The sequence below is a fragment of the Python bivittatus genome, unplaced genomic scaffold (assembly GCF_059951505.1).
Source record: "Python bivittatus isolate LINGU-HERP-01145 unplaced genomic scaffold, Pbiv_v1 ctg000200_np1212, whole genome shotgun sequence".
NCBI lineage: Eukaryota > Metazoa > Chordata > Lepidosauria > Squamata > Pythonidae > Python > Python bivittatus.
The window spans coordinates 21,063,287-21,087,623 of record NW_028277040.1 but is presented as its reverse complement, the minus strand read 5'-3'; the positions used below and the strand labels follow the sequence as shown (position 1 = coordinate 21,087,623).

Genomic DNA, 24,337 nt, shown 5'->3' with positions numbered 1-24,337 from the left:
GAACATATCAGTGAATGCAAATCTTGAACAGATCCACAGGGGGAAAAAATCTCTAGAAACTTATGCTCATGTAGAAAACCACAATTAATTAATAACAGCTGCTCCTAAAGCAGACTGGTAGGAACAAAATACATCTTTAAAATATGATCTGCAGTAACTTTTGCTGAGAAATCAAATGTGTGCTAAATCTGAGTGGTTTTCTTCATGATCAGATACAGGTGACTACGTATTGTTGGAGTTTTAAAGCACAAGGCCCCCAAACCAGCAAAGGGCTGGGGAGAGAAAAAGTCAGAATATTTGGTTCTGGAATCCTGGGGGAGGATGTTTTATGGAAAATGAGTGATAAATCTCAGAGATGAGAATTTATGGCCTTTACTTGCTGAACATCATTTCCCAGCATTTCTCACCACTAGCTACATTAGATGGGATTGCTGGCAGTTGACATTCTGCAGCCACTGAAACACTAAAAGTTCCATTCCCAGGTCTTATGGGAAAAGGTTGACGGTGCCAACTACTGGACACTTCTGCACTGGATCCCTAAGACTCTAAACCAGCTTAGAAAATTCTTTCAGATTGGGCTGCTTCATCCACAGTCTTCCACAGCCCTCAACTAAAAATTTCCCTGCTGCTCTGCCCTCCCAACTTTTTGTGACAAGAAAGCAATTCTAATCCATTGTGTGGAAGGGTCATTCTGGACATATATGCTTTTGAAAAACAGTTTGCTATTTACAAAGTTTAAGCATTTTTTTAATGGTGCTGCAGGATGACAACCATTGACTTGGGTGAGGGGAAATTCCTGCCACTGTGCACAGTGCAGAGTTTCCCTAGAAGAAATTAAAACACAGCAGGCAAACTGGGGAGCAAGGCCTGAACCACTGGAAGCTGGAAAATACCACTTGAAACTGGAGCAAGAAAATACATGTAGAGGACACGTTCAGATGCGGACAGGGCAGGTAAAGGACAATATCATCCATTCTTCTCCTTGAGAAACAGCTGGTGGCCCACACTCATAACAGGGCAGCCTGACCATGTAGATATGCACTGAGTTCACCTAGAAAAGGTAACTTGTATGGGTGACATAACTCTTCAGATACTACAATTGTCACATGCAGAAGATGAAAAACTGTTCTCAGCTGCCTCAGAGGGCACAATTAGATTTAGTAAAAATACAGAAAAACATCAGTTTTGAGTTGAACAGGAAGAACTTCTTAAGAGTAAAGGAAGCTAGATAATAAACCAGAGACTATAAGGTATGTGTTGTAGACTCTTCCTTGCTATAAATCTTCAGCTCTTGTTCAGTTCTAGTTCCCTAAGTTTGTCTGTTTTTTTATGCATGTATGCATGCAATTTCTATAGCCACCCAAGTCAATCCAAGTTAAACAGGCAAGTGGTCTTCTGGTATCCATGCAGTTTTCTTAGAAACAATCAGGAAGTTGTCTGGGGGGATTTTTTTTGTTTTACTTCCTATCCTAGTTTACAGCCCAGGAACTCCCAGGTGGATCCCATCTAAATACCAAACACAGACAACTCCGTCAAGATCAGTTGACAAACTAGGTATGGATATACCAATGTATTTGTTCTCTATCACTTCCATATACTGTATATTCTCCATTAGCCCATTCCATCCCACTTCCTTATTTTTCCAAAATGTTTTTCATTTGCATTGAAGTATGTATTGAAATACAACTTCTAAAACTTATTCTGATGCTTTGAGCCAAGGACGGTTCTGGAATATTCAAAAAGTACACAAATTGATGGTTAATTAAATTCTGATAGACATGTGAGTCTAGGAAGTCATATCAGAGCACCCAGAGGTCAAATATTCAGGCATGTTTTGGTAAATATGAATTTTTCCACTTATCATATTTCCCAACATCACAAGGAGACAAATTATCAGTTCCTTCCAAATGAATCTCAACTTTCATTCTCAGTCTGACACAAACAAAAATAATAATAATCAGCTTCATAAAAAAGCTGTATTAATGCTTTGGTATTGAACAGAAGCAGAGGTGAAGGACATGATAAAAAAAAAAAGCTCTCTCAAATGCAAAAACACCCACAAGCTTTTAATGGAAAAACCCTTATGTGCCAGATTCTGATGGACAGAAAAAAACAGATGGGGGTCAAGGTAATTCTGTACAGCAGGGTTCCTTAACAAGAAAAATGAGCTAGTGATCTACTGTAATCAGTTTACAAGGCGTGTGATGCTTTCCAGCAAACTCTGTTTGTTAAAATGGTTGCCAATGATAGAGACAGAAAGTATACTACAGTACAGTACTGTAATTACTTTCATTTCAACATAGATAGCATTGGATTCTCTATGAAATCAAAACAGAGACAGTGTTCACCCACTGTATTAAACTATAATATGGCTTGTTTGGTTTTGGCTTTGTGTGTTACTGTGGAGTCCTTGGGGTTCTCTGAGCTTGGTTCTTTTCTTGCAAACGTTACCTGGCTACATGACATCTTCAGTGCTAGAATGGGATGGGGTTTGCTCTCTGTTTATGTGCTGTGGCCTGCCTTGCCAGTGCTGGTAAAGGTGGGGGTTTTGTTTTGCTCCTCTGGTAGTTCTTTGATTGGCATATGTTTGCTGCTTGATTGGGTGCCTGGTGGTAACCTTTGCTTATCTGGGTGATGATTGCTGGTGAGGCGATCTTCTGGTCTTTTGTCTCTTTTGAATAGCATGTAGATGCTGTTAATCTCTATGTGTCTGTTAATTGCTGCCTTGTCTGAATGCCAGGCTTCCAAGAGTTCTCTTGCATATTTGTGTATGGCCACTGTAGTTTATAAACCCTAGCTTAGTAGGTTGCATGAAGCCATTTGTAGTTTATTTGATAAATTGCCATAATGCAAATCAAAGCTTACTGTGTGAAACTAATCTAAGAGTGAGTTACCTGAAAGAACAGTATCAGTGATTCTAGAATTAGTTGGATACCCTCGGAATCTTAAGTTAAGAGCAGGCACGAAATGCCTAAGTCAGCTTTTGCCTGAAGACTGCTTTCATCCTTCTCCTAACATAATAAACCTGACTGATTAGGTCAAACATCAGTTAAGTCCAGCTTACTTCTCACTGACATTGAACAGATGCTCTCAGAAGCCCTTAGGGCAAAAGTCCTATCTATACGTATCTATTACAACTGCTGTGACTAATGGAAGAGTAGCAAAGCAGAAAACACACAATGCAAAAAAAAAGTCTCATCTAAGAGAAGACAGTGTGCTCTAACTTAAGAACTGCTTGGAAAGGGGGCTGGTTGCTAGACTTAATTATATTGTATAAATACAGCAAACAGCATTGCTAAAGCAATCCAACCCCAGCATGCCAGCACAGTAGTTGCTATGTAAATCTATTCCCAGCACGCAGCTTCCCATCTAAATAACGTTATCTTTATTTCCTCTTTAGCTGACTTACTTTTTGCTTCTTCCATATTTGCAGAATGGGGTGCTAGGCTTTACACATATTGCCCCCCTGCCCCTTCAGAACACTGGTTTATGGAGTATCATTTTTGCACACTCCTCTTGCTGTTTGTTTGCATCTTTGACCCAATACTCTATCTACCCACTTCCTCTTATTTCACTTCTTTCAATGTTTTCTGCTCAAGTGAAAAATGATTCATTTATAAACTACCAGCTCTCTTTTGCTGTTTTCCTGTTTGAACGTTAAAACAAAGCCTTCAGAAATATCTTTCCATACATGCTGCAGTTCATGTAGGACCCAAGAAAATGACCAACTGTAACAAAACCCCACTGCTTCAAACCAGAAAGTGATTCCTCCTACTTACCTGTTTACTGTCCGTGACAATAAAGCCACATCTGGCAAGATTCTTTTTCTTTGGACAATTCAGTATCGGTGTATATGGTAACTTTCTGCCTCTTCTTCTCTGACCCACAGTCCCCACAAACTATTATCTCTAAACTGTTTGTGCCTAACCATTTCCTTATAATCCAACACTGTACAAACTTTGGAAAGCTGCTCTGAGATTCCAGATTTGGCTTTGTCACAAGCCAACTCTCCCCTTTTGCTTGTCCTTCTTCAATCCACTGATTCCCCAGCTTTAAATAAACAAATTACTTTGTCTCACTTCCTTGTGATCCTGTCCCTTGGTCAGCCTCGCTAGCTTCCCTCCCGCCACATAGCCCTTCACACTGGAAAGTATCTCTAGCACATTTTATCTCACAAGTTCCTTTTCTTGTCTCTTCCTCCATTTCCCCTTTCTCCAGGTTCCCTTTTCTCACAATTCAGCCATGAGTTCCTTAGCTTCTCCAAATGTCATACGATTCCTTGAGACAATTATCCTGAGCCTCAGGCCTGGGTGCAGTGTTGCTCCCAGGCAAATTTACAATTTCCCCTTCCTTCATAAAAAAGGTGGATTAAATTGTTCTAAGTCAGATCTTTGCTCTCTGAGCTTCTGAAGGATTTATGAACAATTCTCGGCTTCTGCAACAATTGAGCCAATCAATGTCACATGCAAACATTCTAGTCCAACTGCACCAACTTCGGAACGTTATACCTCTCATCTAGGGAACAGACCAAAAGGGTTGCTGCAAACATAAGGAAACAGACCTGGGATGGCTTCAACAGAAGGAGATGTCAGTTCTCTCTGAAGTTCACTTCAGCTTTTCTATTCACTTCCTGTGAGTGCAATATATGACACCAGAGTTCCGTATTACACCTTGTTTAACCAAATCATAGTAACATTGCCCCATCCTCCATCTACTTTGCTTCTCTGGAAGATTTTTACTTCACTTTTTTGTTGTTGTTGTTTTTACATAATGCCAGAGGTTTTTTTTTTTTCTTGGCCTAGTCACCTCCTTGGGATTCACTAAAATTAAACAACAAACACAAGGAAATAATTAGGACTGTACAGGCATGCCTTTCAGGTCAATTTGGGCTCATGCTGAAGACCTCAATGTGCATGTCTATGCTGAAACCCTTTTCAGTGCTGACTCATATAACCAAACTGTGCTCCCAGGCCACCAAGACAAGACCACACAAATGTGAACAAGCACATGGACACACAGCAACCCCATTCTATTTTCACCATTTTCCGCTTTGTTGCTCAGTAGAGTCTTCTCCACTTTCAAAACCTGCCTCTGTATAAGAAGAGCTACTGGGGCTTTTGAAAAAGACCTACGCAACAGGAAGAATAAGCAATATTTTCAAAGAAAGCAATCTCTCATCTAACAAGATCTCCTTACTAAAAATAAACATTAATTCCACTTTGGGTCGCTTAACAAAAGGAAATTGGACAAGGATAAAACACAATTTTGACAATAAAAAAAAAAAGCAGGATGTATTTTCTCTTCTGTTTCTACTCCTAAATCATGCACATATGACCCAATTTCACTGAAGCTGTACAATTTTTCTCTGCACACCCATACAAAGTCATGTTATAAAACCCTTGGTACAGAATGGAGGAAAAATACCAACAGCCATAAAATCATACCTCAGGAAATAGAAAAAAAGGCAAGACTTGAAAATAGCAAGTGAAGCTGCAAACTCATGCAAAAATTCACAACCAGAAGTAGCATAACGTGCGTTTACCCAGAATTTATTACCAAGGCACCACATAGTCATCTAACAATAGGCTAAGTGATACATTAATACTTTTATTTAATACATTTATTCACATGAAAATTGCATTTGTAACAAATAAGATATATATATTTCTTTCCACTTTTAAGACTTTGCTAAAACTGGGCTTAGGCTGCCTCCCTCATCCAATTTCAACCTGCCTCATGTGAAGCTCCCAGGAGTATCTATCTGTAGTACACACTCTTGTGATCCCACACTCTTGTGAGATTAGGGGGGTGGAGACATGCAAACATTGTTTCTCTGTGGCAACACCAATGTTATCTCCCTTGAATTCAATCAGCTCCTACCCTGTTAGGCTACAGGAAATGATTAGAAACGGAATTGTTGAAGAGGGCCTTCATTGATGGAAGCGGCCATCTATTTATATTGCTTTTTGGTTCATTATATTTATAATTTTATCAGTAGTTTAATTTAGGAGACCCTTATTGCTTATTGTTGGGTAACTGAAACTGTATCATAGGTGTTTTATTGTTATGAATATAATCTGCCAAGGGCCTCTCAATTGCAGCAGCCCCTGCCCCCCCTCCCAAAATCAAACAAAGAAAACATTTCATTTATATACATGAGCAATATTCGCATCCTACTAGGCTGGCCAGGGGCAAAAGGTGTTTTTAAATTACGGGCTCAAAAGGTAGGAGAACAATATACAGTGGTACCTCGGGATACGAACGCCTCTACTAACGAACGTTTTGGGTTACAACCAGCTCCGGCCGCAAAAATTTACCTCAATGTGCGAACTCCGCCTTGGGGTACGGTCATTTTTCCACCCTGACACGTGGTCCGTGGCCATTTTTCCACCCCTGACACATGGTCTGCGGCTGTTCGCCTGCCCCGCCGCGCCCGGCCGTACGCCCACCACGTCGCGCCCGGCCGTTCGCCCACCGTGCCGCGCCTGGCCGTTCTCCTGCCGCGCCGCGCCCGACCTTTCTCCCACCGCGCCGTGCAGCGCCCGGCCGTTCTCCCGCCCCTGACGTGTGGTCCGCGGACGCCAGAACGGATTAACGGTCATTACATTGAACCTTATGGGAAAATTTGCTTCGGGGTGCGACCAAATTCAGAGGGCGGAACGGATTAACCGGATTTACATTGAACCCTATGGGGAAATTTGCGTCGGGTTACGACCAATTCGGGATACGCCCAGAGTCAAGGAACGCATTAAGTTCGTATCCCGAGGTACCACTGTATGTAATGCTAATGCCTAAATGCTCAAACTTCATCTGAGTGTAAGTTAAATGGTAAGAAGTGATGCACACAGAAATGCATTTCATGACAGGAATAACCCACGCCTGCTTCGTGGTGGGCTATAAACCATTTGGGAAAGGTTTGATCGTGAGACTGTTTTTTACTCTAACTGGTGTTGAACAAGGTTTTATTTTAACATTCATTACAAGGTTGATTACTGGGCAAGCAGACCCATTTGGAAGGTTGCTCTGTTGTAGGTGCTCTCAAAATGGCTGCCAGATGGGCATGTTCGGTCATATCATCTGACCATGCAACATTGACTATGCTTTCTCTCCTATATGATTTTCCAGAACCTCTCCATTATTCAAAACTCAGAGACAACAAAACATCAGCTGGGCCAGGCATGCGTAGACACAAGTCTCACTTGGAAATTGGGCCCCAAAGCGGAGAATGCAAAAATCAGTCATTTCTATTGGAACAATGATTTTTTCTGTAAAAATTCAAAATGATCTCTTTTGATCACCAGGAAAAAGCTGCTTACAGCAGAACCCCTCAGCATAAAAGAAGCTGAAAGGAAGTTGAAGAGTTCAGGAAGTTTCTTGATGCTTCTTCTGAGACACTGCCTCGTTGTCTTGCATTCAGCTTAAAATTGATCTAATTTTTACAAACTTGAGGAAAAAATGTGAGTGTTCTTTGTTGACAATAACGGGACTTTTTTCAGGGGGGGAATCTGCTGGCCCATTTATGGCACCACAAGCAGTTCACGTTTTGGCAGGGATGATTTCGGGGTGGGAGGAAGAAGCATTAGCACCAATCTGCAAACTGGACTCAATACCACATCCAAAAATACAGTTTTCATAACTCCCTCATGACTAAATGTCAGGGGTGAAATGTTGTCTCTCTCTTCAGGGGATGAATGTGGGAAAGTATGAAAAATCCATTTTAAACATGATAGGAAAATGGAGGGAACAGGAGATTCAAAGCTGTTCCTCACAGCAAATGAAGTGGAAAAACACAGTTGTAAGCCAAATTCATAGTAGATAAGAAGATCAGGGTTGCATAGAGGAGTTTTTCCAACCCTACCTGGACTTGCCAGTGATAGAACCTAGAACCTCCTGTATGCTCTACCACTGAGTTACAAGTCCTGGTAATTAACTAAATTTACCTGGTATGAAATTTTAGAGCTGGTTGTTGGACCAAAGAGGCCAATGCTAGCTTAGAAGATACCCAATATTGAATCAGCTCATTAATCTTTCTAGATCAGTATTACATGGCTAAGCTAACATACTATGTCAAACCATGGTATGTCAACCAGAAGAACCTCGACTAGTGAGGTTCACATAGCATGCTGCACCTAAAACCAGATGATGGCTTAGTGTGATATATGAATTCTCCCAGTGACTGGTAAGGGCCTTAACTATTTGTGGCTGCTGTTTTTTTAATCGTGAGTCTTTCACTACCTTTCATGGAAATGCCAATGACTGAAACTTCCTGAGGGCAAAGGTAGAGAGGTTGCGTATTATTTATATCCCCTCTGCATAAACCATTATTTCCATTTTCTGTGGCGTTAAGAGAGAATACAACTATCTGCCATTTAGCAAGAGGCTCACCAGATTCATTTAAAAATTAGCTTCCATTACATCATGGGGAAAACATCTATTGTATGCAATAAGGAATTTGGAGATATTCCCTTACCAAACGGGATTGTTATTTTGACACAGCCCCTTAAGGACCAAAAAGTGGCAGAAGTGTTTCATTTTCCATACTAGCTGTTTCATGATGACTACGATGGAACGAAAATAAGTCTCTTTCAAGTTCTAATAAAGTGTTCGGCTCTTATTATGGGCTATTCATGGAATTGTTAGAGCTTCCTCTTCAGCAGATCATCCACATGAGTTATTCAGGATGTGAAGCGGTGGATGGTTGTTTAAAGAGGCTAACAATAAACAGGACAAGAGGCCCATAGCTCAGCTGTACATATGCATGCACATGCTTTCTAGGCTGCAGACTATGCATTTAGGGCTGGATGTAGGCTTCCTATGAGACACTGTCCATCTTTCTCTGACTGGCACACCAGGGATAGTAGGCCTATTCAAATCTGAACAAGCCACAATTGTCAAAGCTTATGAATACAATGAGGATGAAAAGGGAAGAGTGGGTGGACCCACTTGGGCAGAACGATTGACATGTGCTGCTACTCTTTTCGAAAAAGATGACTCAATTGAACAGCACTGGATTCTGCCAAGTACTGCCTAGCCTTTATATCTCCAGTCAAAGGATGTCAATTCTGGAGACTCCAGGAGCTGATGAGGAACATCTAGACTTGTTTTTTCCTACCAGATTGGTTATCCAAAGTAATACTAACTGCTCACATATGAAGCTGTTTTATACATATGAGGTACACACATTACACTACATCATGGTTTGGTTTAACCATGAACCAGTCAAAATTGCTGGGTTCACATATTGTGATAAGCCAGCTATTCCCAACCTAGGCAATTTCCAGACTGTGTGAACTTCAGTTCCCAAAGTTCTCATTAATGGCCAATCTGGCTGAGGAATTCTGGGAATTGAGGTTCACAGCTCTGGAGGGAATCCAAGTTGGGGAAAACTGTTCTAGACCATAATGAGGTATATATATATATTTTCCTTAGTACTATGAAAAAGGTCCTGGGGAAGTAGTGGACACTTTGCTAATAAGATTCACCAAGTGGGCCACTATTTTGAAAAGGTTGGATTTCACACTGAAAAAATACTTTAAAATACATATTATGAAGGCTTTATATACAACCATGACACAATCAAATTTGGAATATTTTGTGCAGTTCCACCCAAGGCATGAATATCTATTTTCATTTATTTTTTAAAACTTCCATGGAACTCATCATTCCAAAATGGTGCATGAACTCATCATCATTTGTATCTTAATAAAATTCAACAGAGTAAAAATTATTTTCCCTTTTAAGATTTATCTGTTCTTAAATATTTAAAAGCAAGATCCCTGAAAATAATTAATACATGTTAGTCTTCAGAAAAACAGTTTCCATAATATTACGTGTTGACTATCTTAAAGAAAATCGCTTTGAGGGCATGCATTCAGCCAAGCTTTTGAAGGTGCCCCATTATCACCAGGTAAATCCACAGAAGTGATGACTTTTCAGTCCCAGGTGGTTTGAGATGCAATGATATGGTCTATTATGTAATATCACCTGGGACTTGGTTGTTGTAGCTACACTCTGTAACCCCTGCTGATGTTTCCATTTATTAATTATCAGCAATATGAACTATTGCAAATTATGGAACAGTGGATATTAGTTCTGGAGACACAGTAAAGCATATGAGATACAGGAACAGATTCCAGGCCATAAGAGTATTTAATCATATATATCTATAGGCAATGCCTTGCAAAACTTTAAATAGCCCACTCTCACTGGCAGCTAAAAGACAGGTTTCATAGCAAAAGGAGTTCTTCCAGGCTGGAGTCAGACCTCACCTGACTTCCCTCCAAAGTGATGGGTGACAAAGGCTAACAGCTTTTATATATGTCAAGGCTACCTGGATGTTGTTGAAATAAAGAGAAAAATATTACTTTAACTCCAATATAGCTAAGGAGTCACTTAAGGCTGTCTGTCTCATGGGCTTCCCATTTCTGATGTGCCACCTGAAGCAGATTGCTTCTCAACAGTGTAAGGCAAGGCCAGAACCAAGGAAAATGAATAAAATGTCATATTTTTAAGCAATGATCCTTAGGTTTCTAAATGTTTTCAAGTACAGGGAGGGCTGAGATTTGAGTCAGCATGCACAAATAAGTCTCTTAAAAGGATCAAATAAAATAATGTCAGAAGGCTCCTCCTATTTTAATGAGTTAAAGCAATGGAACATTTGGACACAGAGTGAGGTAGTATAACCATACTAACCAGCTGAAAGAGCTACGTATTTGGAGAAGAGAAGCAATATGTTCACTGGGGAAGTAAAGAAGTTAAGACAATGTTTATTTGGGATGTCTGGTTCTGGTTGGGCAATGGAGATGTTATTCATGCATTATTCTTTGAAGGTAAACTCAAGACTTGTAGCATCTAAGGCACCACCTTTTTATCCAGCCCTTTTAGAGATGATTAAAACACCCTTCTTGAGAAAAATCACACTTTCTGTGCAAATAATTATTCAGGTATTCAAATTAATCAAAACTACAAGAGCCATGCAACCCCCAATTTTATGTTTTTTACGTTTGGGGTCTGAACAAAATGGAGGTATCCTACTTGGGAACAGACCCCATTGGACTCACTGGAATCTCCTTCTCAGCAAAACACATACTGTGAACTGCATGGGAATCAAAGCAACGCAATTACTTCGTAGTACCACTTTCTCCTAATTTGGTGCCCTCTAGATGTGTTCAGACTAGAATTCTGAAACTTGTAGATCTAGGGGGCACTAATCTGGGATAAAACTAAAATATATAAAAATAAAATAGAGCAGCTCATTGCACTGTCAATCTATCACTGTTCAGACAAGTCTTCTCTGTTCAGGTGGCAGGAGCGCGGTGTGACACCTCCTTATGTAAAGTACATTTAGTTTGGAACATTTTCAGCCTCATGTGCTCTCAGTGGAGCCTTCTTGACAATCACTGCTTTTTAGTGCTGGAATTCTACAGCACTGAAAGTCTGCCAAAGTGAGAGGTTCATAGATCTCTCAGAAGAAATGTAAAATCATTTAAAGTAGATAAGTATTTACTCACTTTAATAGCATATGAATGCAAGAGTAATTCAGTTAGTATAAAAACCCACTGGTGTGGTTTAATTAAGTGGGTTTAGTCATGAGCCTTCAAGAATGAGAAAAACAACACACTTCTAGGAAAAAATAACCCTTTTCCCTTACTTATTTTCAATCATAGAGATTCCTTTGAGAATGAGGAGTTCTGGAAATCTATTCTGATTCTATTTAAAGGACTGCTGTTGCACAAGTGCTCATGTGACATAGCAAATGTTTAAAAAACAATCAATGGGCTGAAATGCCGCTATAATTATACATAGAAAAAGCCAAATGAACAGCATTTGGCTAGAAATTTGGATTGGTGAACCTTTCCCCAACTCTTGATGGGAATTCAGGAGTTGCAATTTTAGCACATTTGGAGGTCGCCATGGAGGGGAAGGCTGTGCAATAGGAAGACAACACTCAGAATTAGGGCACAGAGAAAGGCATCTGTCCAAATATCATAAAGTCCAGCTGTGCATCATAACATTAAAAACATTAAGTTGTTGAAATTCAACTGAAAAAGTAGTACGGGTTTTCCTTATGACAACAACAATGAATAATTAAATACATAAGTATGTATGTTCCTAGCACTGTACCATAAATATGGGACAAGTGGAGGCAACAGGCCAAAATGCTTTCTCTACTCTTGTAGTATCCACAACAATCAACAGAATCCTGTCTTTGTTATCTTTTGTTTCTGAGCTGCTGACAGTCACAAGTACATCCTAGGGCCAGCTGCTATTACTTTTGTCCAAGACAAGGCATCCTCCTGGTAGGATCTTGTCAATTCAGAAACACAAGAAGTCTGGAGCGTATGCCCTAAAATAAGTTTAGCACAATTTAGAAAAAAAGAATAGCCAGTTCCCCTCCCATGCCCACCCCTACCCCTGCCCAGGGAAGAACAACAGAAAATCCAGCCTGTCCATCAGCACAATACAGCTCTACCCACTTGGCCCAAGTATCCTGCCCACTGCAACTCAGTTCTCCGTAAATGTTTGGCCTCCATTCCCAACCACCTGCCCCTCTTTTTAAATTCAGCCACCTGAGTCTTTGCGTCGTACTGGACAATGATTTTATATGCTCACAGATACAAAACTGCTAATAATTGCAAATATACAAAATGCAGATACGTAAATAATAGTATTTGAGATGTGTAAGGAAGGAAGGCAGTTCTAATCATCTGGAAGGGAAAGGTAAGGTAGACAGCTCTCTGTCAATCCAACATGTACTGTATCATGATCAAAGGATATGCTTAATAAAATTAAATATTTGGACCTGTAGGTAAACAGGAGAAAAAAAAAGTTATCTCTGCAAGTTTGTGCTCATTTCCCCAGGAGAAAAACTCATAAATCTGTGGAAACTTCCTATTTTAGAAGCCATGTAACTAGTTTGCAGCTTCTTTTTCTCTTTTTCTAAATATAAATTTTATTAAATGTTTTAAGAATAATAAAAACTGTTACAAACTAAATTAGAATAGAGTAAGTGAAAAAAAAAAGAACAGAAAAAGCTAAAAGTGCAATAAGAAAACAGAATAAAGTAGGGGAAAAAAAGAACAAGATATAAAGAAAGGTATTAAAGGCATAAAGAAGTAGCTTCCAATATTCTTCACAGCAGTTACAGGTAGTCATCGACTTATTACCACAATTGGGACCAGAACTTCTGTTGCTAAGCAATGCGGTCATTAAGTGAGTCGCACCTGATTTTATGACCTTTTTGCTGTGGTCATTAAGGGAATCTGGCTTCCCCCATTGACTTTGCTTGTTGGAAGCCCCCTGGAAAGGTCACAAATAAAGATCATGTGACCCTGGGATGGTGCAATTGTCATAAATACATGCCAGTTGCCAAGTGCCCAAATTTTAATCATGTGACTGCAGGGACGCTGCAATGGTCATAAGTGCAAGGACCAGTCATCACGTTTTCCAGCGCTATGGTAACTTCAAATAGTCGTTAAATGAATGGTCGTAAGTCAAAGACTACCTGCATAAGTATAAGTATAAGCTGGCCCCATAGTGGCCAGCTCTCCGCAGCCTGATTTTCCATCTCCTTGGATCTTCCTTTTTTACTATTGTTTTAAATTTTGGATGTTTTATATGTTTTAGATATATTTATAGTTTTAATGTTTTTTGTAAGTTGCCCAGAGTCCCCTATTGTGGGGGAGATGGGCGGGGGAGAAATCCAATAAATAATAATAATAATAATAATAATTATTATTATTATTACAATTATCTTTTAACCTCTCTCTCTAAAGTTACATCATGACTCTCTCCTTTCTATAATCTATCCTGTTTAATCATCAAAACCATAAATCACAAGTTCATTTTTTTCAATTTTACACAAAAAGTCCATAAGGGATTTCCAGTTTGCAGCTTCTTTTTCTCATGGGAATCAGACAGCAAAGGCCAGCTGAATGTAGAGGTGACCAAGCTGAGGAGGTATGGCCACACAGTCAGCCAACCTCTTTACAAGTTACAAGACCAGGAAGTAAGAAGGTTGGTCAGATTATTTCACAATGCTTCATGGCAAGCACAACTCAAATTCTGAATGCTTATTTTGGGGAACTTTACAAAATAGCTCTTAAGAGTTGGCATGGCCTATCACAAAACTCTCATCTTCCAACAGGCAAAAGAGTGAGACTGCTTTGAACCACATTCTCTAGCCTTCTTGGAAGTTCTCCGTTTTTCTGACTCACCCTCCTCTTCCTTTCTGAGCAGCTATGCACATTTTTGGAAAAAACTCTGATTGCAGCCATCCACTATTTTTATTTTCTCAGAATACCTCTGGGGCCTATGAGGGACCCAGGAGCATTTATAAAGATGAAGCTAGACGTTGATGCTTTGCAGGACACCAGCTTCCCATTTATTTTTGACAATTGACTGTTCATGTTTAAAGTATTTTAAAGTCAAGTGGGGAGGAAATTCTGGCAGGGCATTAGAAGTGTCTGCAAAAGATTGATGCCTATGGGCACCATCTTGCCTACCCCAGCTCTAGGGAACCATTTCAAGAGTTGGGGACAATTACATTTCCCCCCTGTGACTAAGAATTCTGTACTTGAGGGGGTTTCCAGACAAGTCACTTTTGCATAAAACTCTATCTGTGGTTCTTGTTTTGCAAACAACTATTTTTATTCTTCTTTGTGTTTAACTGACATTACTGTTTTCTTATTGATGACAGAAAGGCCATTCATTAAATATTCAGCAGACATAACATACACATCCATCACACTTTTTCCTTTCAGGGTAAGCAACATTATTCAGAGCACATTAGAAGAAAGAGTCAGTACCCCGTGCTCTTCTGTTAGCAAAGCTAACTTTAAGAAGATTATTTTTACTTTAAGAAACTGGATATTGTTTAAGTTGCTATGTATTGGATTATTTGAGAAAAAGATCCACACTTTTTAAAGTAAGTGAATGTTCCTCTAGAAATGCAAAATCTTATATATTTTTTAAAATAAATCCATATCCTCCTAAAAAGAAACGGTTTAGAGGAAGTGCCAAACCATGGTTTAGTGTTCCAAAACTCTCAGGCTCACCTTCCTTTAGAGCAACCCATGACAGAATTCACATATCATACCACACCAACAGGTTATTTAGGAATCTTATATTGAATAAATCACAATTTACTTAAGTTCATACATTATGCAAAACAAACAAACCCATTCTAGTTTAGCACAGCACCAAGCCAACATAATAGCGCTCCCATTTTTAGAGCAAGTATAAACCAGTTCCAGTGTAAAGGCTTGACCCAAAACCTGAAGAAATCAAACCAAATCAGAGGAGGAGAAGCCCAGAATTTTTCCAAACCACTAAAACCAAGCCAGCGTCTCAGAATAGCAAAAGCAATATAAGGGACTTAGATATTTGAATTCTTGCTATATTTTATATTATATTTATATATAAATATATAAAATATATTTTTATTATATTTTTTATTATATTTATATATTTATATATAAAATATATTTTATATTTTATAGCAAGTGATTGCCTGTTTTTACAGTCCAGATTTGGTAACAATACATTTAAGTAACATAAACCTGGGCCCAAAATAATTGGGGTTTCTTATCAACCTGGAACAAGGGTTGATAAAATAAGAATGTTTTGACACATGTATCTGACAGTCTTCAGAGAGTATTTCGGAAATGTTATTTCCAAGATGTAGCCCGGATGACTACCAGATGGTTGGCTGCCACTGGTTTCTGACCCATTTTTCATACCAAGTGAACCAGACAACTGGGCTTTGTGCAATGCACACAGCTGTTAGAGAGGGTTATTCAGATATACAAATTTCCCTACAGTCACTAGAACACCTTTTTTAATGTTTGCAGAAGTGGCAATATTTCATTATAATATCTGATTTTTAAGATTTACATGAATGAGCTGCTTCCTGTTCACAGCAACTGGTTTATGCTGTCCTTCAAGATTTATTATATTGTAAGTTGAATGTTTTAACTGTCCTTCAACCTTGAACTCAATTACTGGGGAATAATCTCTAATTGCTTCCGTGCAGATAGACATACTTAGGACTGTAGGTTTTTTTCAACTGTAGGCCTCCTTAAAAAGTTGGTTGAAAGTCAAGGCCAAAAATGTACAAAAATAAACAAGTCCATAGTTCAGATTTTTGAAAAATCAAATAAAATCAGCCTTTAAAGATAAACAATGCCAAGTTTTATAGTGTGGGACCATGCTTACAAAATAACTAGAATGTATAGCTTACTAAACTTGGCAGGAAAATTGCAGGGTCTACCAAAATACTATTTTTTTAAAAAAATAACTCCCTCTCATTATATAAAAAACAGACAAATAAACTGCTCAGAAAGCTTGATTTCCTAACATTCTTCAAAATTAAACATTATTTAGCAAGAGGACTTCTAATACTGTTCCATCAGCAATGCTAGCTCCATTCCTTTCACAGATAGAGATTGCAGGACAAAGCATCACTTCCCATGGAGAGTCTCCACTGATTTAAGGCCCTGATTTTCCTGAGTCCTCACTTGCAAAGTGAACTTTCATGGGCAAAAGAGGCTCTTTCCTGCAGACTGGACATGCAGAAGTAGGACAAATGTGCTCATCCCTGTATCCCTGAAGGAACAGCAGCAGCTCCCACTTTCCTGCATCAGTTTCAGCAACGTAAATTTCATTATTTGCATCTCCTGCTCATTCACTTTCCAGGTGGTTTTCCTCTATTACTGTATTCTCAATTAATGTAAAGAACACCCCCACAGTAACACTATTCACTGGTAATTATTGGGGGGGGGCGGACAGCTTCCTTTTGAATAAACCCAAGAGTTGATCACTAGTCAGTGGGAAGCCAGGGAGGCTACGATTTTTGTCTGTGTCAAACTCAACATTCAAGCACCTTTATTGGCAACAATATGGAAGTAATTTGCCATTGCCTTCTTCCAGGATGTTATTTTACTTCCAGGTTTAGCCAACAGTCTTGATATGGCCCGGTGGCCTCCCATCCAAATAATAACCAGCCCAGATCCTACACAGTTACTGAGGCCAGGAGCTGCACACTAGTTCAGATAAGACTGTATAACGAAAGACACCACACCCATCATATCTTTTTTTTTTTTTTTTTGGTGCCTTCAAGTCAGTCTTGACTCCTGGTGACTGCCTGGACAAGACCCTGCTTCATGAATGTAAGCAGCGTACGGAGCCTTCTCTGACTCAAAACCCTCAACAGATGTGTTGAGACTACAACTTCCAAAAAAGGTGTTATAATCTAGAGAAAGGTCCCAGGGGGCAGGTTATAAGAATATATGGACATGACCAGTGATGTCATTATATTACCAGGATGGGCAGAGTCAAAATGGTTGGCTTTTTGGAGACTTTGGGGAAAATTAAAGGAATCAGATATATATCAGTCAAATGTAAAGTATCGTTTTTGTCTTTTGAATTTCCCCAAATAGGTAAATGCTCCACTTTGTGTGGCAAGAAGATGTTTTAAGGGATGAAATGGGTAGCTTAACCCTCTGCAAGAGTTATGCACTTTCCCCTCTTAATCCCTCCCATAAAAAAATCAAAATTTTGGTGGTGGGGTGCTTCAATGCCTGCAAAAAAAAGGATCCTGGCAGCCACTTGTCTGTGCTGCAGTCCAATACACCTCAAAGAAACCTGGCCCGGAAGGTATGTATTCGCCATGTTTACTCCATCTTGCAAATATCAAACCACAGGGAAGGAAAAATGAAATGCAAGGAAAATATTAAAGCCTGTTCAATTCATATGAAAGAAGTCATCTGTGTCTGAATCACAAGTTACATTCTCTTCAGTGGAGCAGTGGGCATGTTCTACCATTAGCAGCAAGAGAATTTAAGACCATAAGCAGTGCTCTGCTGGATCAGACCCCTGGCCCATCTAGTCCAGCGGTCTGTTCTCACAGTGGCCAACCAATTGCACAAGAAAGCCCACTGGTCTCCCAGCACATGGCTTTCAGAGACAGCCACACTGCCATCCAGGCTAGTAGGGACTAGCCCCGCTGGGGTAATTTTAATGTTATCACATAAACACTATCAAAGGATCTTTCACAGCTATTTCACTACTAGTCTACACGATTATGTACCAGAACTGTATTGTTTCCCAAAGGATACTGAGTGCATCATTCACAGTTCCATAACAATGTCTTATAACGCTCTGAAGCTGAGAAATCTGTAGCAAAAGTACTTCTGTTCATTGCAATTCCAAAACAACAGCACTTTTCATAACTCTTGCAACAAAAGAAAATAAATTAAAGATCAATCTGGGAGGGGAAAAAAACAGCACATGGCTTCCTAGAATAAGCAAATGCATGCCAGAATCTGGGCTGCACATCTGCCCCAAATAACTTATGAAAATTGTTTTTGCCTCCAATATACTTTTGCTTATCCAGTATCGAGGATTTAACTTTCAGATACATTTCATCTTTGTTTACAGTGTGCTTACCAAACTGGCAAATTCAACATGCCACTTATTAGATTTCTGCTTTGAACTCAGGGCTGAAGTTTTAAATCTGCTAAGATTATCAGCTTTACCCAACTGCTGAGCCTAAATCTCATGACTTTTCATTTGACAGGATGGAGTATTTTAGCCCAACTGATACTTAACATACTACTTGGGAACCTATTTTGGCCCTAAACTCCTCCTCTAAAGTCAGTTGCTCCAATTCCAAGGTTAGGAACAGCATTAGCATTGTGTTTTTCAACCTTGGCAACTTTAAGATGTGTAGACCTCAACTCCCAGAATTCCCCAGCTAGCAAGGAACTGGTGAATTCCCCACAACACTATAGGAACTGACTGGGTTTTCAGGCTATGCTAAGCTATGATCATTATGTCAGATTATGTCAGATTCTTTTGGATCTTGGTCAACAAACTATGCTGTGTTGACCAACCACAAGACAACAGATTCAGTGAAGAGACAAAATCAGAAAAACTATATAGTGACTTGGTGCACTGTGTGACTAGCCCTGGGACAATTCATTTTAATGGGTGACAAACAAATGTAAAAAATACATCTTTAAAAACTATATGTGGGTTCATGCACTAAATCATAATAAAAGTTTATTTGGTCTTAGTTAAATATGTCATGTGTAAAACCTGCCACTGGTTTGAAAACCATGGATTATGCTCAGAGCAGTGAGCAACTGTGGCTTATTCAACAAACCAGTTAAACCCCGTAGTTTGATGGCATGTGTAAACTCAGCCATTTTTATGGGAGAAAGAAAAAGAATCTTCTGCCTGCACACCAGGATTCACAATTCTGTATGACCTACAAATAATAGTCTGAATATTGTTCTTGCTTAAAGGCTACTTTTAGAGGTTAAATTTAAAATAACTGTAAACTTTAGTACAACTTTCCCCAACCTGGTGCTTCCTGCAAATTCAATTATCCCCAGCAAGCTCAGCCTGAAACAATGGTGAATGGGAGCTATGGGACTTGGAGATCAGCTCACCCAGAGATCAGCTTGGTGAAAGTAATGCCTTTTGGTCAATGGGAATTCTCAAAGGCCAGCATACCCCCTGGGTTCAGTAGAACTACCTCCAGGAATAGGACCTAAAATGATAACCTCAAGGGCAAAGCAAAAGAGTTGTATGCTTTGAGGTGCAAGGCATAACCCTATTCCTTGATGAGGACACCAGCACCCAAATATGGTCATTTCAGCTCCTACTGTGGTGACAGTGTAGTCACCACTGAGATTACAAATTCTTAGCCTGGATTTACTCATCACACTAACCCATCATTTTCTGAAGCATGGTTGCTGAATCTGGCACTACTGGATTAATCACAAGATAGGAAGCAGAAACTAACTACATTATGGCTGACATATTGTGTGAATCCTGTTCTCCATGAGAGGAGTTAGGAACGTTTTTCCAGTTCAGATTTGTGGATCCTGTAGGGATTCTAGAATGCAACCACAGCAAAAATGGCCTTGCTAAAGCATTGGAGGGTTTAGGACTGAGTTGGACCTCTGCAAAAACATTTGTATTCTGTATTCTCTTTCTCCAACTGGGGAAGTTCCCCAAGGAAACTAAGCAGGTTGGATAAAATAATATCAAGAAACCAAGATCAGTGTTAGTAAGAGGCAAAGTCTGATTAATATCAGGAGATCCAAACCAAGAGGCTTGAAAATTGGGGCATGCCCACAGGTCAAATACTTCTCACCCTTGCTCAATGAAAAGAATTACTGTACAGAAAATCTGGGGTATCATCTCATGGCTGAAAAATCCATTATTTGGTTATGGAAAGAAATAGCTAATAGACTCAAGAGTGCATGAGTCACACAAAGTGATATTATGAAAACTATTCACACTATTCATACTTTCTTTGGAGTACAATCCACTGGAGTCACAATTTTGTCAGTTTTTAAAATTATTATTACATTATTAATTCCCTTCCCTAAGTCTCACCCCTCCCAGCCCCTTAAATTCATATACTTTTTCATATGTTCTTATAACATATGCACACAGCTCAATGTAAGAAAAGAAACTAGAAAACCATGCACTGCAGGCAAATACTCACAGGAACCATAAGGAATGATACTGAAGGAAGAGAGAAAAAGGGGAAAGACAACAAGAATAACCAAAGAGGAAATTGGAATATGACTTGAAACCAAGCAGCTCATTGGAGCTAAGAAATGACATCATTTACTCATCCTGCTTCCTTTTTGCCAGCTCTTCTGGTTTTTCTTCTCATTCCCTCTTCTTTATATACATATTTATTGTTCCGATTCCCTTTTGCCGTACCAGACTCAACTCTCTGCAGCTCACTGGTTTTTCCCCCAACGTCAATCTAGTTTCAACACAAGCTTTCTCTTCCCCAGGAACAAACAGTACAGATTTGCAGGCTATTAGAAGCCGAGTTGTACTGATTGCCCAAATCACAAAAAGGAACAAGAATTGCAACAGTTTTGATAACTTTCCTAACTCCTTCATTTCAGAGCCCTTCCTAAGCCCTGTCAAGTTAGGAAAACTGCAGAAGTCATTGAGATCTTATGGCCACATGAAGTGGCCTCAACAGGAGGCTGCCTTGTACCATGTCAGATCCATGGTCCACCTGCCTCCTCTGGGTAAGTTTACACATCACTCTAAATCCTAAAAAGGGTTGGCTGCATTTTGACTTAGCGCAGGGGGGATCAACTAAGGAGAAGTTGAGGGCCCAGCAGGGGAAGGGCTTGTGACCTATGTGGGCAGGGCAAAACTCCCTCCCAGCTGGTAGAGCGGGCAGGGGTGCCTTTGCTTCCAAAAGCGGGGTAGGCACGATTTGCAAGGACGAGCACTACAGCTTTTCTACTTTTCTTCCCTCACAGTTGTAGGAAACTGTACTACCAATAATAGCCGGGGTGGGTGGGTGGAAGCTTGTGGGCCACAAGTGACTTGTGTGCACCCAACTAACTATGGCTTATTTAGCAAACCATGTTTAAAACATATCTACTTAGCATAACCTGTGAACCATGTAAATGATAGACAGCAGCTCTCCAAGGTTTCAGAGAGTAGCTTCTTTTGGTCTTATCTGGGGATGCCAACGGATTAAACCTGGAACCTTCTGCATGTGAAACAGGTAAAGATCTAAACTGCAACCCTTTGGGGTACAGTTAGGAACACAGCTTGGTTGTTGCATCCTATCCATCTGCTAACATCTGCTCAGAATAGGCATAAGAATTGGTCTGGAAAAACCAGGATGACATTAGATGGCAGTGAGGAGATTTTTTAAAAAGTCTCTTTGCTCCTATTTGTGACTGTGGGGATTATTGCAGATCAGCTACGGCACAGATACAAAAGAAGGTAGTGCTGGGCAACAACAGTATTTCTCATTGAAGGAAATGCCTGCATACTGCAGACTTAAACATCAAGAGGACCTTTTAAGAAGCAGCAACAGATCTCAGATAGTCCAAAGCCGTCTTCAGATAAGCCAAACACTGAGAAACTCCGCAAATGGTGTACAACAACTTGATACATTGGCACACTTGCAGAACTCTGCCTTTCATTTCAAGGCATTTCCTGTACTGCACTTGAGGTTTGCTGAGGAGATAGTTGTGGTGTTAGAGCTGCAATGGCTCACGCACACATGTGCTCCCATAAAAACATATTCATGAAACAAAAAGGCCAGCAGAAATCAATTGAAAGTGGTATCTGAGATGCATTATGAACTACTCCTTTTTGCATTTCCCATCTAGCATCCCTTCCTTCCCCCTTTTCTTTTTCTAGTCGATCTTGCAAATCCCCCCAATTTTCTTGGGGGTGGGGGTGGAGATAACATCAGAAAGGAAATCTTACACACAAACCATGAATGCAACGTCCATGGCTTGGATTGGGACTTGGCCAGGTCAAATTTAGACAGTGACTGGTACAGGTTATGAAATAATGGTAAACTGGCAAAAATAAAGATGCTAACATGGGTGCACATCTCCGATCCTCTGACTGCTTTGCTAGTTCACTGTTTCCCATCTATGCACATTAAGAGCTGCAGCAAAATCCGCCCCCCTCCCCCCCGGTGTACTTATAGCCAGGCAGTGAACTTCAGAGCGAAAACCACGGCACCTCCGACAAATACCGAATGAGCGAGACTCGCTTTGCAAAATAAACGAATAAATATACTTTCTCCACCAGCAGGGGCTGCTTACAAGGGCTTCCGGAAAGATTCCAGAGTGGAAATCAAGGCTCGCTGGGAGCCCCAGGGAGCGCGTAGGAGGAGATCGCCCAGAGTCTGCGGCTGAAACGGGGCGGAGAGGGCGCAGAGGGCGCCCAAGAGTTTGGATTGCTCCCCCGCCCCCCGCGGCAAGCGATCGCGACAAGCAAGAAGGGGCCAGAAACACAGCGCAAACGCTCCAGATCCCAACAGATCGCTCGTTCTGAGAAGACAAACTCACCGCTGAATTAGTGTTTAGCTGCTGCTGCTGCTGCACAGCCCGTTTCCCCCCCCCCCCGCCCCCAGTCTGAAAAATACCAACCTAAACTTCTCCGCGCTCTTTCCTTCCTTCTGGAGCCATTCAGAGACTGCCAATGGCCAGAGCTCTCCCCAGATGTTTATGGCAAGCCAGCGGGGCTCGGCGGCCGATGTTGTCAGCTGCCTGTTAACCCTTTCGGCCGACGGGGCAGGGAAAGAGGAAGGCGAGAGACCGCCAGCCCCACCTCTCGGGAGCCCCTTCCAATCCTTTCTTCCTCGCCCGCCTGCGCTCGGGGTCAACCCAGGAAAGAAGAGAAGGGGCGGGGAGAGGCCGGAGAAGGGATCCAGCTGCTGCTGCTCCCCTGGCGGTGATTTGCGCGGGGCTGGCCCCCAGGCGCCCTGCTTCCAAAGGGGGAGCGGGAGGAAGCAACGCCCGTGCTGCAGCCGGGACCTTTCGGCCGGAGGGGCGGGGAGATGTGCGCGGACTTTGCCAGCATCTCGCTCTTCTGCAGCAGGAAAAGGAAGGATGGGCTCCTTCTGGGCTCGCTCTGCGCCGGGGCTCTGTCTCCCCCCTCGCTTTACAGTACACGGGCTTGATTTCCAGCCGCATCGCCCCCCACCCCGCCCTAGGGAGCAGGCTCGGTATGGAGGCGCCCCCCCCGCCCGAAGCAACTGCCCTCACCCTGCCCTTTGCCCCGTGGCTGCTGCAACTGGAAATGCGGTCCGGCGTTTTTGGCGCCGCCGCCAGAATCTGGAGCACGCCGAATTGGCAGGGTGGAAAAGCAGGCACTTCTGCGAGCACATCAGTAGCAAGATGGAGTGATGGCCGGCGGCCTTGGAAAAAGGAGTAGGTGACGTTGCCAAACAGGTCTCAGAAAAGAGGGTTATGAATATAGCATAAGAAGAAAGGCACGCGTGTTTACTTGGGCGATGGATTCGTGGATTTAGTTTGGTCTCTGCTGCAGTTTGGGATACAGAGAGCATTTTTGACTGGGACTCCAAACCAGATTCAGTGCCATCTCTGAAGTGCAAAAAAACTACGATGGAATACACTGCAGAGCTGGCCTATTGTTTTCTCTCAGCAGTTCCCCCCAACAAGATACGTTGCAAACCAAGAAATGACTGAGCTGTAGCAGGCAGCATTGGCAGGGCCCGTGCTTATTTTCATCATTTGCTGTATGTTAACCATCTTTCAGAGTCAATTTTGGTGTAGTGATTAAAGGCTAGAAACTGGAAGACCGAGAGTTCTAGCCCCACCTTGGGCATGAAGGCAGCTGGATGACTCTGGGCCAGTCCCTCTCTCTCAGCCCTGGGAAGCAGGCAATGGCAACCACTTCTGAAAACTTGCCAAGAAAACCTCAGGGACTTGTCCAGTCAGTTACTGGGAGTCAAGACTGACTCAAAGGAGGGGAGAGAGAGAGAGAGCGAGCGAGCAAGCCCACATGATTTAAA

The 24,337-nt window shown here is 41.2% G+C and overlaps 1 protein-coding gene across 3 annotated transcripts in view; it reads right to left on the bottom strand.

Annotated features, from left to right (window-relative positions):
* The window catches only part of WIPF1 (WAS/WASL interacting protein family member 1), a 62,900-nt gene extending 39,190 nt beyond the window's left edge, over positions 1–23,710 (bottom strand). Inside the window, exon 1 of one of the 3 annotated variants that reach the window (XM_088135794.1) lies at positions 22,950–23,710. The gene's annotated coding sequence lies outside the window, so the exon portion shown is untranslated. Of the gene's footprint in view, positions 1–3,779; positions 3,985–22,949 lie in introns of those variants that run through there. The other 2 variants (XM_088135792.1, XM_088135793.1) reach the window with 2 other exon arrangements.
* Positions 23,711–24,337: the final 627 nt, after the last annotated feature.